The sequence below is a fragment of the Kogia breviceps genome, chromosome 16 (genome assembly GCF_026419965.1).
Source record: "Kogia breviceps isolate mKogBre1 chromosome 16, mKogBre1 haplotype 1, whole genome shotgun sequence".
In the NCBI taxonomy this organism is placed as follows: domain Eukaryota; kingdom Metazoa; phylum Chordata; class Mammalia; order Artiodactyla; family Physeteridae; genus Kogia; species Kogia breviceps.
This window is the reverse complement of record NC_081325.1, coordinates 56,526,989-56,542,834: the sequence shown is the minus strand read 5'-3', so window position 1 is coordinate 56,542,834 and position 15,846 is coordinate 56,526,989.

Below are 15,846 nucleotides of genomic sequence, written 5' to 3'. Positions count from 1 at the left end.
AACCCTGCCTCCCTCCTAACCCCTGGCAACCGCTGATCTTTATAACTTTCTCCAGTTTTACCTTTTCCAGAATGTCATGTAATTGGAATCATACGGTATGTAACCTTTTCAGATTGGCTTCTTTCACTAAGCAATATGCATTTGAGTTTCTTCCATGTCTTTTCAGGCTCAATGACTCATTTCTATACGATACAGAACTCCTTAATCATAACCATTAGGGGCAAACAAGGGAAAAACTACCAATTGTACAAAACCCCGAGGAATAAATTAAGAAATATTAAGCTCATAAAAGACCACATTTAGGTATGTTTCTTTAATAATAAGTTTTCGCTAATTTACATTGATTTTTCTCTTTTAGTATATCAATTCCTATTTTATCACTCTCATCGCTTCCTTCTGATATCTTTTGATTTGCCTTGTGTTCTATTTGTCACCCCTTGAGCATAACGCTTAGTTCATTAATAATACTACTTTGTTGAATTTTATAGTAAAGCATCTGTTACTACAAATTATTTTTTCTTATTATCACTTTAGCCAAAATTTTTTAAATGTGAAAATTTTTATTTTTCTTTATCTAAATGATATGTAACTGCACTTTGGAATTCCAATGTAATGCAATAATTATAATGGAGATTATATTAAACTAATTATCTTAAAATTAACTTTCAACTGACTGGGCTTCTCTGTTGATTAAATATATATTTATTTACATTGTTTTCTTTTCTTTAAATGCATTAAAATAAATCAGTTTGTTACTTCTTTTTTTAATTTATTTTTTATTTATTGGCTGTGTTGGGTCTTCATTGATGTACGTGGGCTTTCTATAGGTGCAGTGAGCGGGGGCTACTCTTCTTTGCGGTGTGCAGGCTTCTCATTGTGGTGGCTTCTCGTTGTGGAGCATGGTGGGGTTCAGTAGTTGTGGCATGAAGGCTCAGTAGTTGTGGAGCACGGGCTTAGTTGCTCTGAGGCATGCAGGATCTTCCTGGACCAGGGCTCAAACCCTTGTCCCCTGCATTGGCAGGCGGATTCTTAACCACTGTGCCACTAGGGAAGTCCTTGTTTGTTACTTCTTAAACTGTTTCAACACATCTCTGTTCTTGTTGCTATATTTTCTATTAACATTTAATTGTGTGGCAATAATCTAAGACCAGTCTGATTGTAGTAACTTTGTTTTAAACTTTATTTTTAGCTGATTTTTTTTTAGTTTTAAATTAAACATTTCATTACAATATATTCCCTTTCTTTAATTTTATGTTCTGACTCTTCACTCAGAGAGGCAGAATTTTGTTTGGCTGATATTCTTGGTTTCTTTTATATCTTAGTTACCGCATTTATAAAAGATTTTTTTGTGGCTCCCTCACATGAAAAAATAATTATCTGTAAGTAAATTTGTATTTTTGGCCTCTAATATCTTTATTTTAAAGTATTTGAACAATGATCCTTTTGTTCCTTTCTTGCACATCTTGGGGGACTTTCTTGACACGCCTCCACAAAATATTGTGTTTTTTAATAATTTTTATAATATTAAACTTCCTCAGTGAAATGTTAGCCTCTTTACCCTCCTCCTTGTCTTACTCTATTTGTCTAAGCTTGTTTTAGACTACTCCCTTGTCAACTGCATCTGCTATTTTATCAACTGATATTTGGTTTTTCAGTTCTTTTTTTTTTTCAATTATGCCAAGTCCAAAATAGATCCTATTTTTAAAATCCTTTTAAATGTCTGCCTCTACTTCTGATTATGTTTCTCAAATAAAAGTCCCAGTTTCACCACAAGTTTAATGTTTTCCTCATATTGAAGAATGTTTTCAAAGTTCTATCTTTAAAAAAAAAAATTGTTCTCACCATTTTAAAAGACGAAATCTGTTTAGGCTTTGGTGGCCGTCCCTATCTGTAGATCCTGTATCAAAATTTATAGCTGACCACTGGTAAGGGTAAATGTGTTACAATTTTCATCATCTATCAATCAGAGGGCAATTATAGATGAAGTAGGTAATCTTGAAAAGAAATAATTCTGTAATATTTTTTTTTCTTATGGTGATGTTGAGGTGTTGTGTTGGCTTTTCCCCCCTATTTAGTTAACATTTGAATCTGGCTTCTGTTAAAAGTACATGTTGTGGCTGTGAGCTGCTGCCAGCTCTGTCAGGGAGAATTGCACTATATCCTAGTTCTTTTTCTTTGAGCTATATTTCCTAAGTGAATAAGGCACAGGCTCACTGTCTCTGCTTTTAATGCTACTAACCTGTGGCATGTATTGAGTAGATAAGTGATCAGCCCCATATAAGCCTCATCATTGGGCGTTGACTCCATTATTTGGCCTTCCCAACATGATTTAGTTATTAGACTTTTTAACCATCCAAAGGGATCTCCTCTTAACCTATAACAAAACTCCTTTGTTCCCCATAAATGAAGCTTAAGTCCATCTTCTGAGCCTGTCCTCAATTTGGTTTAATCCAAACTACATCTTTAAGATTATCCTTGAGGTTTCTGGCCTCTGGATGATTCTCTTCTTTCGTTTATATTCTTGTAATTTTTCCCCTTATATTGTATTGGTTGTTTCAGTGTTTAAGATACATAACGGTTTTTAATTTCTTTGTTATCTTCATACGTTTTGAGAGATTGTCAACATTTCATTTTCAGAGAGCACACTCCCTTACTCCCTGAGCATTAAAATCATTCTATCCTTTGGCTACAAAGAGACTCGGTGGACGTCTGACTTAAGAGGAGCCAATTAGATTATTTTTTCCAAACATTTGAGGAAGTGGTTTTAGATACTTCAAATAGTTTGCTGAGGGCACTATACTTTTAAGGTTGATATAAACTTGGTGGATGAGGGCTGTGTTTGAATAAATCAAGCTTGGCCTGTGAGCCCAAAGTATCAATGCACCTTGGTCAGCACAGGGGTAAAAGAAGGAAGCTGTCACTGAAAAAGGAGTAGCAGCAAGAGGCCTTGATTTTGAACTTTCTACTTCCTGGTTACAGGCCTTGCGGGGGCGGGCAGTGCTGAAATTTCTTCCTGCCATTGGGAAATCTGTGAGGTAATACTTATCTTTAGAATATGTGGGTTCCGTTGATAAACTTAACTAATCCCTGTCAGAAACAAGTAAGAACAACCTGAATTAGAGAATTTAGATAACTGAACAGAAATAATTAGGTAAAGTAAGTGTATTATGGAGGATCTAATTTGCACCAGAAGTAAAATCTATGGAAAGAGAAGAAATGGAAAGATTTTGGCGTATGTTTTGGAAGAAAGCTCAGTTACTTCTGGTGGGTTAATTTGGGGAGTTGAGCGCCTAAAAGAAATTAAGAAGTTTTACTAGTTTTTAGCTTGAGAATCGGAATGGTTGGTGGTGCCATTTACAGCGATATGTTAGATGAGAAAAAAATCAGGTTATGGTGATGAATGACAATTTTTTTTAATGTATTTAGTTTTACATGCTTGGTAGATCTCCAATATCTCAGGCAGAAAGACTGGCAAATGCATATGCCCAGAGAGGTTAGTACCAGAGATATTAATGTGGGAGAAATCACACAGAATGTAAAACTTTAGGAATGGATGAGATGTTTTAGAGACAGTACACATGGAACAGAGAAACAGAAGCCCACGACTGAGCCATGCAGTAGAGCAATGACGGACATTGACACAATGTGGCCATTTAGATAAGAGAAAAAGAATTCAGAAAAGTGAGGTGTCATCGTAGCCAAACCACTAAAGTGTTTTAAGAAAGAAATCATAGTTACCAGTGAAAAATTCCTAAGATAAAAACGCCTGAAAGATGAGGACAGAAAAGTGATTTATTTGGCTACAGGAAGATTGTTAGGGGCCTCTATCTCGGCATTTAAGTGGAATTGATAGGATTATATTACAGACTGGGATGAGTTATAAAGAAATTTTTTGGTTTGAAGAAAATCAAACAAATGGCTAGATAACTGGAATAAGATGAACCACTGAAGGCTTTTATAACTTAGATGCTAAAGCATGTCCGCCGGCTGATGGTAATGATCAACAGAGAGAGAAAAATTCTGTTTGATGATGCCAGGGGTAATGGATAACTACATAAGCAAGGTCCATGATAATGAGACAGATCTGATATTCAGAGCATAATTAATGGCAGGAGAAATACCAAGTCCACTGCAATAGAGAAATGTCAAGAATACAAGTACAGATACAGGTAGGTTGATAGATGATTGATGACGACTAAACATTTTCAATAATAGGTAGTTAAGAGAAAGCATCAAAATCCAAACTTCATGAGTCCAAATCCTACCTATTTTACTAACTTATCAGTATTTATTAAGTGTCTACTATTTGATGATCACTGCTCTAGCTGCTGAGGAAACAGTTGAGCAGGACAGAGAAAGCTTCAGCCTGTATGTAATTTATATTGTATCATCATGCAATGAGGAGTTACGGCAAGAAATAGCAATGGGCATGTTGTTATGGATGGGGTAACAGAAAAAGCTAAGGGCCTCATATATGAGCCAAGGCTTGAATAAAGTGAGGGAGCCAACCATGAGATTATCTGGAAGAAAAGCATTCTTGGCAGAGGAAACAATAAATAAAATGGCCTTGACTTGACAAAATGCCATGCTTGAAAAACAGTAACCAAATGCTTAACAATTTTTTAAAAATCGCTGTTATAATATTGAGGGCTGTGGCAAATGTTAAATTCCATAACATATGCAAAGCTCTTCACAAATATGCAACACATAGTAAACATTCAGTAAATGATAAGTACTACATTATTATTTGATGAATTCACATAGATGTTCTACTGCGATGAAAAAAAGTACAGCATATACAGTAGAATGTGGGTTTTCTTTATATTGTGAATATTTAGAGTCTTTATTGCAAGAAGGTTGTTATTACTCAAAATACTCTTGAAATCTGCTTTTGGAATTTCATTCAAAGTTAGTTTATGAAGTACAAATGTGTATATGCTATACAAATCTTTCCTCTCTATTTAAGAGTCTCCTGGAGAATATTTTACTTATCTCCCTTCCCAAAATGAGAAACCCCATTATCCTTTCTTCTGTCCTTCAAATATACTTCCATTTTAGAATGCATTACCTTTCTATATTTATTTATTTTTCCATAATTCTGGGAGGACTTTTGTGGCATTTGTTCCTTCAACAAATAGTTACTGAGCGTCTAACGTATGCTAGGCATTGTTCTACATGGAAAGGACATAATGAATAGGACAGAGAAGTTCCCTATCTTATCAGTTCTTATTCTAGTTTGCAAGGTTATTCATAAATACTAAAGAAACTAACTAATTCAAATGATCAGGCAGTGATATGTTCTAATTCCCAAAGCAGCAAACCCATATAGTGTTTATGCTGTGCAAATGCTGTTCTAATTGTCAAAAATATGAACTAATTTTCATGGAAGAAGTAAAACAGAATAATGTGGTACAGAATGACCCAGAGGGACTCAAGATATGGGGCAACATTACCTAATCACGCTTGAACTGTTAGCAAAAGATCACATATAGTCACATGGAAGCATTAAATGAAATTTGGAGAAGGAAAGGAGGAAGGGAAGGAGACAGGAAGAAAGAATAGTGAGAAGGAGGAAGAAAGAGTGGGGAGGAAGGAAACAGATGATGGATAGAATGTTAAAGAATTTTACATACCCTGTATCATAATTAAAGGGAGGTGTAAGAAACTTTTTTTGATCATGTGTTGTGGGAGAAGAATGGTTAGCTTGTCCTTAAGGCAGAGTAACCAGAGATTTATAAAATTATTTTCCTTTTATTTCCCAGGAAGTTGAGTTATAATATTCATATTAAGGATAGGAGATTCTTATTATCAGTTGCAGATCCATGTAAGCGTGTTTGAAGGCCAGTAATGCATATTTAAAATGTCTGCTAGAACATTATATGGGAATAGTTGTAGTATTTGATTATAAGTGTCCAATTCCACCCTATTTGAAATATTGCAGATTAAAGCTATTGGACCATAAGAATTCAGAAACAACTCCAGAAGAGTGTAAACTAATAACACTCCCTCAAAATTCCACCCTGTTGGTATGTGAGTAATTTGATGGTTATTCTCAGGGAAGAATTGAAAGGAGCTCAGTTTTTGGTTTATGAAGTCATTTTTAAAGTTTCTTTCTCTGAAACAAATTTGGACTCAATGTTTGATTGAATTCAATTGCTTGAGGGTATAATATTTGCTGAAATAAAATCTCCAGATTCTGCCAGCTATATACTATGTGTCTTCTTTTAAGTTTGTCTGGGATTTCAAAAGTGTAATAACTTCTAGGGAATGGTACATGTTGAACAACAAATCCCCCAACAGTTTTAGATTCTCCAAATTCAGCAGGATGCTGAGCATTTTCATGAGTCCCTTGTCATCTTTCCCTTTTCACAAAGTATATTTCAAACTTTGATCACTATCGTCTAGCCTACTATCTCACCACTGGATTCTCAGAAGACCCAACCTCCCATTTCAAGTGGATAATAGAATTTATCAGGTAGGATCTATCTGAACTTACTGTTTCCATCTACTGTTAATCATCACACATAAAAATCACCCTTCATTTTTCTTCCAGTTCCTATTTCTCCTTCTCTGTCTTGCTCAATACCTGTATGCTGAGGAGGCTGCATCTCTATTTGTCAACTGTTTCAGGTTATCTAGTCCTATGTAACCAACTACCCCAAAGTTTAAGGCTTAAAACAACAACCATTTGTTTCACTCATGATTTTGCAGGTCAGCAATTTGGGCTGGTCTCAGGTGGGCAGTTGTTCATATCTAGGCCCCATTACTCATACATCTGCTGTCAGCTAAAGGATGGTAGCTGGGGCTGGCTGGTTTCTGATGCCTTGTCTGGGAAGGCTGGGCTAGATGAGGCCTCTCTCATGTGTGTTCTCCAGCTGGCTTGTCTGGGCTTGCTCACATGGCATCAGAGTTCCACAAGTAGCCAGAGAGCAAGCTTAAGGCACAAACTATTGTCAAGTCTGCTTTTGCCTCATGTTTGCTACTGTCTCTTTGGCCAAAGCAAGTTTTAAAGCTACCTATATTCAAGGGGTAACAAAGATGCCATCTATTGATAGGAGAAGTTACAAAGTCACGTTTCCTTTCAAGATTATAGAAATAGGGAAAGGAAAATGCCTTAATAATTCATCACAATAGCTCACAACTTTTGGGGACAAATTAATAAGACACAGTACAGGAAATTCATTCACTCATAAAGATGGGTCTTGACTATACCTTTAATTTGTTTAGTTTCAAAACATAGGGTATAGATTCTTTATACTGGATATTTATAATAAAATTTTAAAAATTGTCTTAACTCTCCTAGGCTCCTAGTAGAGTGTTACACACAATGAAGACACTAAAGATACAATATTTACTTAGGATATTTACTGTTTATTGAGCAGTAAATGCAGTCCTGCTCTTTTATAGTTTTATCATAGTAAATAGTATTTTCAGCTCTACTTACGTATTTCTCTGTGCATTTTTTTTTTTTTTTTTTTTTTTTTTTGCCGTACGCAAGCCTGTCACCGTTGTGGCCTCTCCCGTCGCGGAGCACAGGCTCCGGACGCGCAGGCTCAGCGGCCATGGCTCACGGGCCCAGCCGCTCCGCGGCATGTGGGATCTTCCCGGACCGGGGCACGAACCCGCGTCCCCTGCATCGGGAGGCGGACTCTCAACTCTCAACTGCGTCACCAGGGAAGCCCCATGTGCAATCTTTTATTATTTTTAAAATTAAGCTCCCTTCTCATAGGAGGAGGAGTATAGTGGGAAGACTATGGGTTTAAGGCTAAACAGATCTTGGTTCAAATCATGGACTTCATAAGCACTAGTTGGATGTGACTTTGGGGAATTACTTGCTTTCTTAAAGCTTATTTTTTCCATGCATTAAGTAGGATAACCATACAGACACTTCAGGATTGCTCTGAAGACTAGAGGAATTTGGGGAATATTAACCTCAGGGACATAGAATGGTGATTCTGGAAGGCTGTGATAATGAACAACTTGTATTAGGAAGCCACAATATTTCATTGTTCTTGATGGAACATTAACTTACCCGAAGGTTTAGGTCTTAAATAATTGAAATGGTGTTTTAAACTGTATATAAATATATGATTATCTATAATATAGAATTGTCATGGATCTTTCATACTAAACATTTTGCTAATGCTGTGGTCACTTGCGGCTAACTTCCTTAGCACATCTGGGGGTATCTTATCTCATCTTCCAAAAATTGTTTTATTCTAGAAAAAATGAAATGCAGTGATATAAGCAGATAGCACAGTGTCTGGCACAAAATAAAATATATATTAGGATGCTACGATTACTTTTCACCACCAAGATGGCTTAAAATAATGGTTCAGAGGTTCTGAGCAAAGTTCTTTCAAAGAGTATACTGCCAGAAATCTTTCGCCCACCTCAAACATTAAGTCCCTTAATTCCATAGATACTATATTTCCAAAATATATGTTTGAAAGTCTTATACGAGGTTGGGGAGTCTAGTTCCAGAAAGTAAAAGCATTTACATTTCTTTATTTTGGTTACTACAAAACTAGACGTTTTTTTCTTCACAACAGGCGCACTTGGGACAGTTAAAATTTTTCAGGTTTCTAGTAGTGAGTGAGCTTCACTAAGAGTTCCAGCTATTCTTTCCACGTTTTTCCCAGGAAAAAGAAAATAACCCATATACACAGCTTTCTAAAGATATTCTCCTTTGTCTCAGAACCCCTGAGCATTAGGGAAGCCAGTTACCTTTAAATTTCTATACTGAGTCACATGGTCTGATGATTTGTAATATCTGGTCCTGAAAGACATTGGGTTGGTTGTTAAAAATGCACAGTTTAATGCTTTCACCCGCTCTGGCTGAGACCAAATCTGTATGAGTATATTCAACAAGTTTCTTAGAGACTCTTTTCCCACTAAATTTGGATGATCAGTTTTACATAGGGGGACTCTCTAACCTTCATTGTATGTGGGTCATGGCTGGCCTAGAGGTGCTGTAATTAACAGGCTGTGCTCCCAGCCAGGTTTTCTGCCCACAAAAAGCACCGCCCATTGCTCATGACCCCCCGCTCATGTCATCCCATTCTTTCCCAGCCTGACTCTATTCATCTTACTAGCAAAGTCTGTGAAGACACTGACAAGGTAGGAAGACTGTTTGGTAAAAGAGCAGGTACCATGGTACTAATGTTCACAAAATTTCCCTGGGGGGCCATTTCCCGAGAGAGGGAGAATATATGTACATCACAGGGTAATATTACCTTGAATACCTCTCTCTGTGTCTTCAGCTCTTTCCGCCTGGTCTACTGAGGCACGGGCATTTCTACCAGGAACGATTGATGGTGGGGCCTCACTGACAGATAGCTCAGAATAAACACTAGTGATAGTATGAAATATTATATTTAGCACAGGAAATATGCTTTGGGGTGTTGACACATAACGTGAGAGTTTGTGGGTTACAGATATTAAAATCAGTATTATTCCTAAAGTAGGAAAAATCATTTACATTTCAAGTTCTTATATATGCCATTGAGATGCAAGTCGCATCATTTTGAAATTACATTGTAGAGGGGCTGAAAGACTGTATATTCACCTGGAAGCCCTGTTCCTACATTTTCAGTCTCACTTTGCCTCAGAACTGTGCTCTAAATCAAGAATAGAGGAGACGTCTATTGAACCACATGGTATATTTTGAGATTTTAGACACTGCAATGGGATATCCAAGACAGTAAGTTATACCACCTTGCATTTGTGGGAAGCCCTGAAAAAACCATAGTGTAAGTGAAAAGTGCCAAACCAAAGTATAACATACATTATAATCAGGCATCAAAATGATCATGATAGTTTCTTTTAAAAAGTAGAATTAAACTGTCATCAATTTGACTTTGCAAATATGTTCACAGAAACTATGGATATTCTTTGCTTTTTTAGGCTTTAAGATAATGAAGAAAAATGAAGTTATTAAAGTCAGCATCTAAGGTTACCTCAGAGACACATTTTCATCCCAGGTCTATGTAGTTTTAATGACAATAATTTATTTGGTATTAGTACTCCCTAGGAAAATCAGTTTGTAAGAACCAAGATAGAAAAAAAGCCCAATGCATTATCTTTACAGAGAACTACTTTATACTTATTATACTTGTCTCAAGGCTAATGCTTATAAAATGTATTGTTAGTAGTTATCTATAATTCTGTCCTTTTATTTCCATGATCTGCACCAGCTCATAACAGCTTTGGCATCATATTATTATTTGATTGAAAGGTAATAATCAAGGCAAAAGTATAACATTTTCATGTTCTTCCCTCCTCTGATTTTAAAAGTACTGAGAAAGGCAGAAAAAAAAATCCTCTTAAATTATATTGAAGAATCATTCTTATACAATCTATTCCATAAATTTCTAACAAAAGGGTTACCTTTTAAAATAATACAGCCCTATAGTAAATGTGTGGCTTTCCCAGTTAAATTTGCATTTTCACAAAATAATATTGCTCTTTCCTAATTATTAGACTTTTTGTTGTTCACTGTATTTTAGAGTTTGACTATTTAAACATCTAATACATGCACTAGTACATTATTACATGCAGCAGCAAGCACCACAAAACCAGCACTTCGTATTTTATTCAGCTCAAAGAAAGTAAAGTTAAGAGAAGTAATGATATTAGATTTCAAATATGTGATGGATAGAAATGCTTTAGTAAAAAGCTTCAATTACAAACCCTGGAATGTTTATCTAAAATAATGGACATTTATTGGGGGAAATAAATATCTGTAGTGAAAACGAGACTCTTTGATGTAGTAAACTTTATTTTTGTGATTGAAAATGTATCATTTCTGAAAGCAGCAAAATAGATTTGGATATGTCTTCTTCAGGTGTCTGAGCCAGATTTTACAGAGGCGAAGGGAATTTCTGGTTTTCCTTTATACACCCCGAGCACTGTGGTGAGCAGAATCTAAAGATGTTCCCTAAGATTCCCCTGATGTACATGCACCATGTGACCCCCTCCCCTTGAATATGAATAGGACTCAACTGATTGGATGCCTGCTCCCCTTGACGGAATTATGTTATATGGTCAAAGTGATGGGACAGTCACATTAGTGACAGTATCATATTCTATAGGATTCCATCTTAGCAAACTGGAGAAAGGCTCTACTGTTGGTCTTGAAGAAGCCAACTGCTATGTTGTGGAAAGGGCGCAACCAACGATAGAGAAGGGCTAGTGGTCTCTACTAGCTGAGAAGAGCCCCCAGCTGACACTCAGCAAGAAAGCAGGGACCTTAGTCCCACAACCAGGAATTGAAATCTTCCCACAAGGAAGCTGGAAACAGGACTCTGAGCCTTAGATGAGACTGCAGCCCTGGGTGGTATGGACTGCAGCCTGATCCCTTGAGATCTCATGTAGCTTACACCCAGAGATGACCTAAGGACACCGTGAGATAAGGAATTTATATTTTTTTAAGATGCTAAACGTGTAATAAATTGTTATGAGACAATAGAAAACAAAACCAAACACATTTCTTTTCACACATCCTATGGAAATAAAGTGAATACAATATAGTATTACCACAACATAGATATCTATTTCTTTAACAAAGAAGTGTTGAGATTTGTATTTTCATTTTAATTCATTTTCATAACTGTTTATTAAACCACTCACACATTCAGTCTTGTGTTCAAAAATAATTACGGAGCACCTGCATTGTATTTAGAATTTGGGACACATCTTTATAAAATATGCTTTTTATTACACATTCCCCAGCATTCTAAAAGCTTGCACTGCAACTAAGCAGACACTTGGTAAAGTAACCTGGGCATAAAGACAAATTTCAACAAATGTTGCCATTAATAATGGAAAAAAATTGCATTTATGCTTTATGGATATTTATTAATATTGGCAAATATTCAACAGAACTTTTTCCACTACATTATGGTTTGTTTCTCCTTTGAAGTTGTTTTCTAGCTACAAGTTATACATGGACTTCATCTCTGCCTCTCAAACTTTAAAGTGAATAAGAATCACCTAGGGACCTTGTTAAACTGGGTTCTGCTTCAGTAGGTCAGGTATGGGCCCAGGATTCTATGTTTCTAACAAGCTTCTAGGTGATACTGATGCCACTGGTCTGAAGATCACATTCTAAGTGGCAAGGGTGTACATAAGCTCTGCAGGTTTCTGCTAAGATCAAGGAAGGCACCTTGTTATAACTTATAGTAAGTACACTTTCATGTGGCCTTAAATCAGTGGCCCCATCTTCACAAAAACTCTTGAGCCAAATAAATATTTTCTTCTAGAGTAAATGTATATAGCTACAAATAAATCTTTGAGTTGTTCATTTGCTTTATTGTCCTTCCTTAAAATTAGATTAAGTAATTCTATACATTTTTACTATGAGATATTGAGCATGTATAGAGACGATTATATTCTTAGGTAGGAAAACAGAATATTGCCAAGTTGTTGTGTATTTCCTTTTTTATATACTTAATGCATCTCCAATCAAAACTAAAATTGACATCATTTTGAATCACAGACAATGTATTTTGAAAATACTCAGGAAAAAATAACAGGCAAGGGTAACACATCCTCAAAAAACAAGGAAGAAAATTAGATATGACAGTCCACTGGGACTGATTACGAATTGAGAAATTTAATATATTTTTTATTTTCTCTGTTTACACATCTGCTCTTAATAAAATCCAATAAAGTTTAAGGTTATTTTAGTAATATTTATAATATGATAAGTAATATAGGTTTTCTTTATTGGTTAGTACCATTTATCATTAAATAACAGGTAGATTAAATAACTAAATGTAATAAAATAAAATCATACAAAAACTAAAACAAAATTTGGGAGAATATTTACTTAATTTTAGAATTAAAAAGAATGTTTTAAATGTTAAAGAAACAGAAGAAATTGCAAAAACAAGTAAAATAATTTTCTAATCTCTTTTTTGGATTTTTTATTAATAATATATCAAAATACAACTGACCTGTATATTGATCTTATTCCATGAATTTGTTAAATCATTAGATTAGTCTTAGTTTATTTTTAAATAGATTACTTACAAGATCATGTGACAGGGAAAAAAGACACACACGTACATAAACCCCACTTTTAAATTCTTTCTTTCTTATCTGACTGGGTTTTACATTTTCTTTTACTTCTCTGATAACACTGGCTATAACTTCAAGGATGATGCTGAATAGAAGTGGTGAGAACCAACATATTTGCCTTCTTTCTAATCTTAAGAAAAAACCACAGACCTTTTCTGCGTTAAGATTGCCAGTATCTCTAAATTTTTGTAAATACCATTTATTAAATTGAGGAGGTTACCTTTTATTTTAGTTTGTTCAGTATTTTTTCATGAATGTATGCCTACTTAAAAAATTTTTATGTATCTATTGTGATGATCAGGTGGGTTTTTTCATTTACTTTATTAATACAGTATTTGAAGAAAAATGGCACTGGATGAAAACTAGGTCTAGAATGGAAGGATTGTCATTAAAAATAACATGTGGGTAAACACAATTATACTTCCTTTCAGACATGTATTAAAATCTTTAATGGTCAACTACATATTTAAAATAATAATATACATACAGTTATATATTTTGTGTTATGGAGTCAATAAATTATGTAGTCAACTGAGTATGATAACTAAAGGACAAAAGAAAGAGTTGTGTACATGACAGTATGCAATAAGTTATTTATTCAGGAGCTGTTATACCATCACTTGGAGGTAGATTGTGATAATGAATGATGGATATGTAATGCCTAGATCAGTCACTAAAATATAAAAAAGGCAAAACTACAATATAAGAAAGTAAATAAAATGGAATTCTAAACTAAGTACTTAAAACAGATAACAAGCATTGGTGAGGATATGGAGAAAAGGGAACCCTGGTGCACTGTTGGTACGATTGTAAATTGGTACAGCCAGTACGGAAAACAGTGGGGAGATTCCTCAAAAAGCTAAAAATAAATGGCCATTTGATCCAGAAATTTCACTTCTGAGTATTTACCCAAAGAAAACAAAATGCTAATTCGCAGTTATATGCACACCAATGTCCACTGCAGTATTATCTACAATAGCCAAGATATGAAAGCAACCTAAGCGTCCATCAACAATGAATGGAGAAAGAACATGTGATAAGTATGTACAATGAATATTACTCAGCCACTAAGATCATGAAATCTTGCCATTTGTAACAACACAGATGGAGCTAGAGGATATTATGCTAAGTGAAATAAGTCAGACAGATAAAGACAAATATTGTATGATCTCACTTATATGTGGAATCTAAAAAACAAAACAAACAAAATGAAGACAGATTCATAGATACAGAAAACCAAAAGACCAGAGGGGTGGGTAGTGCGAGAGGGGAGGTAAAATAAATGAAGGGGATTAAGAGGTGCAAGCCTACAGTTATTAAAAAAAATAAGCCACAGGGTTGTAATACAGCATAATGAATATGGTCAATTATATTGTGGTAAATTTCTGTGGGGACACACGGTTACTAGATAACCAGGTGCAACATTTACAGGAAACATTTTGGGAGTACTTAGTAAAACTATGCACATGCCCCAAGACCTAGCCACCCCACTCCTGGCATTGGGGTATATCTTTTTTAGAAATTATTAAGTATAATCATAGAGGAAGTGCATGAAGACAGTTATCTGAGCCATTTAATTTTTTATTTATTTATGATTTATTTTATTTAGTTATTTATCTATGATTGAATGTTATCATGGATTTGAACAACACTGAAATGGCAACCAAGGAAGGAATTGATATGTAAAATATAGTAGATGCAAACTTTGGAATAATTTTTACATACTTAGAAGCAATGAAAAATTATGTATGGCAATATTGATAGTACTTAAAAGTATTGCGTTGAATTTTAAAAAATGCCACACATTTTTTGATGGGACATATGCACACACAAAAAAAGATTGCCTGGGACATATACACAAAACTACATCCCAAGAAACACAGGACGATACGCACATTTAAGGATTTACATTGAACAGGCTGGTGTAGGGGCTGAAAAGGGGATAGGAGTAGGAATGGGGATCAGGGTAAAGGGCAATAAAAACAAAACAAACACAACACCAAACCAGAAAGGAGCCTTGGGTGATCAGAATAACTCTGTTAGGAACTGACTGGTTGACAGAATTATGCACCAGATTTGCTTGATAGTAAAATTTCTAAGCGTACATTTCTAAGCACATGTAAACTGTAGCATATTGTAATAAACTGAAATCAATCCCCTTCTCCATGGAATCCCCACATCTCCATGGGAATAGCTTGAATATTTCATGTGACCTGTGACACATGACAGTCTGACATAAAAACTGAATTAGAGAGTCAGTGACAAATTCTGTATGCAATTTAATTACTTATAAAATTAAGGACTAAATTTAAGTACTAAATTAAATTTAATTAAATTATTTACATAATAATTATGTAAATTAAAATTACATTAAATTTATTACATATAAGTAATAAATGATCTATAATCACCTATAATAAAAGTATTTCATCTATAATAATGTGTTGCTATTATAGACAAAAATAAATATAAGTAGTTACGTTTAATATTTTCTTTCTAATTATCTTGAAAGATTGACTAGTATATTCCCTGGATGTACTGGCTCCTTTTTGAATACCCTCACTAACGGATGCTTATGAAATGGTAGAATTAAAAAGTTGAGTCCTACAGAGATTAAAAACTGTTTTACATTTTTACAGTGGTAACTGATAGAAGGACTCACATTTCTTTTTTTTTTCTTATGAAGAGCCAGATTGTGTCTAATGTTTACAGAAAGAAAGAGATTAAAAAACTATATTTTTGATTTTTAAATGCTTTTCCATT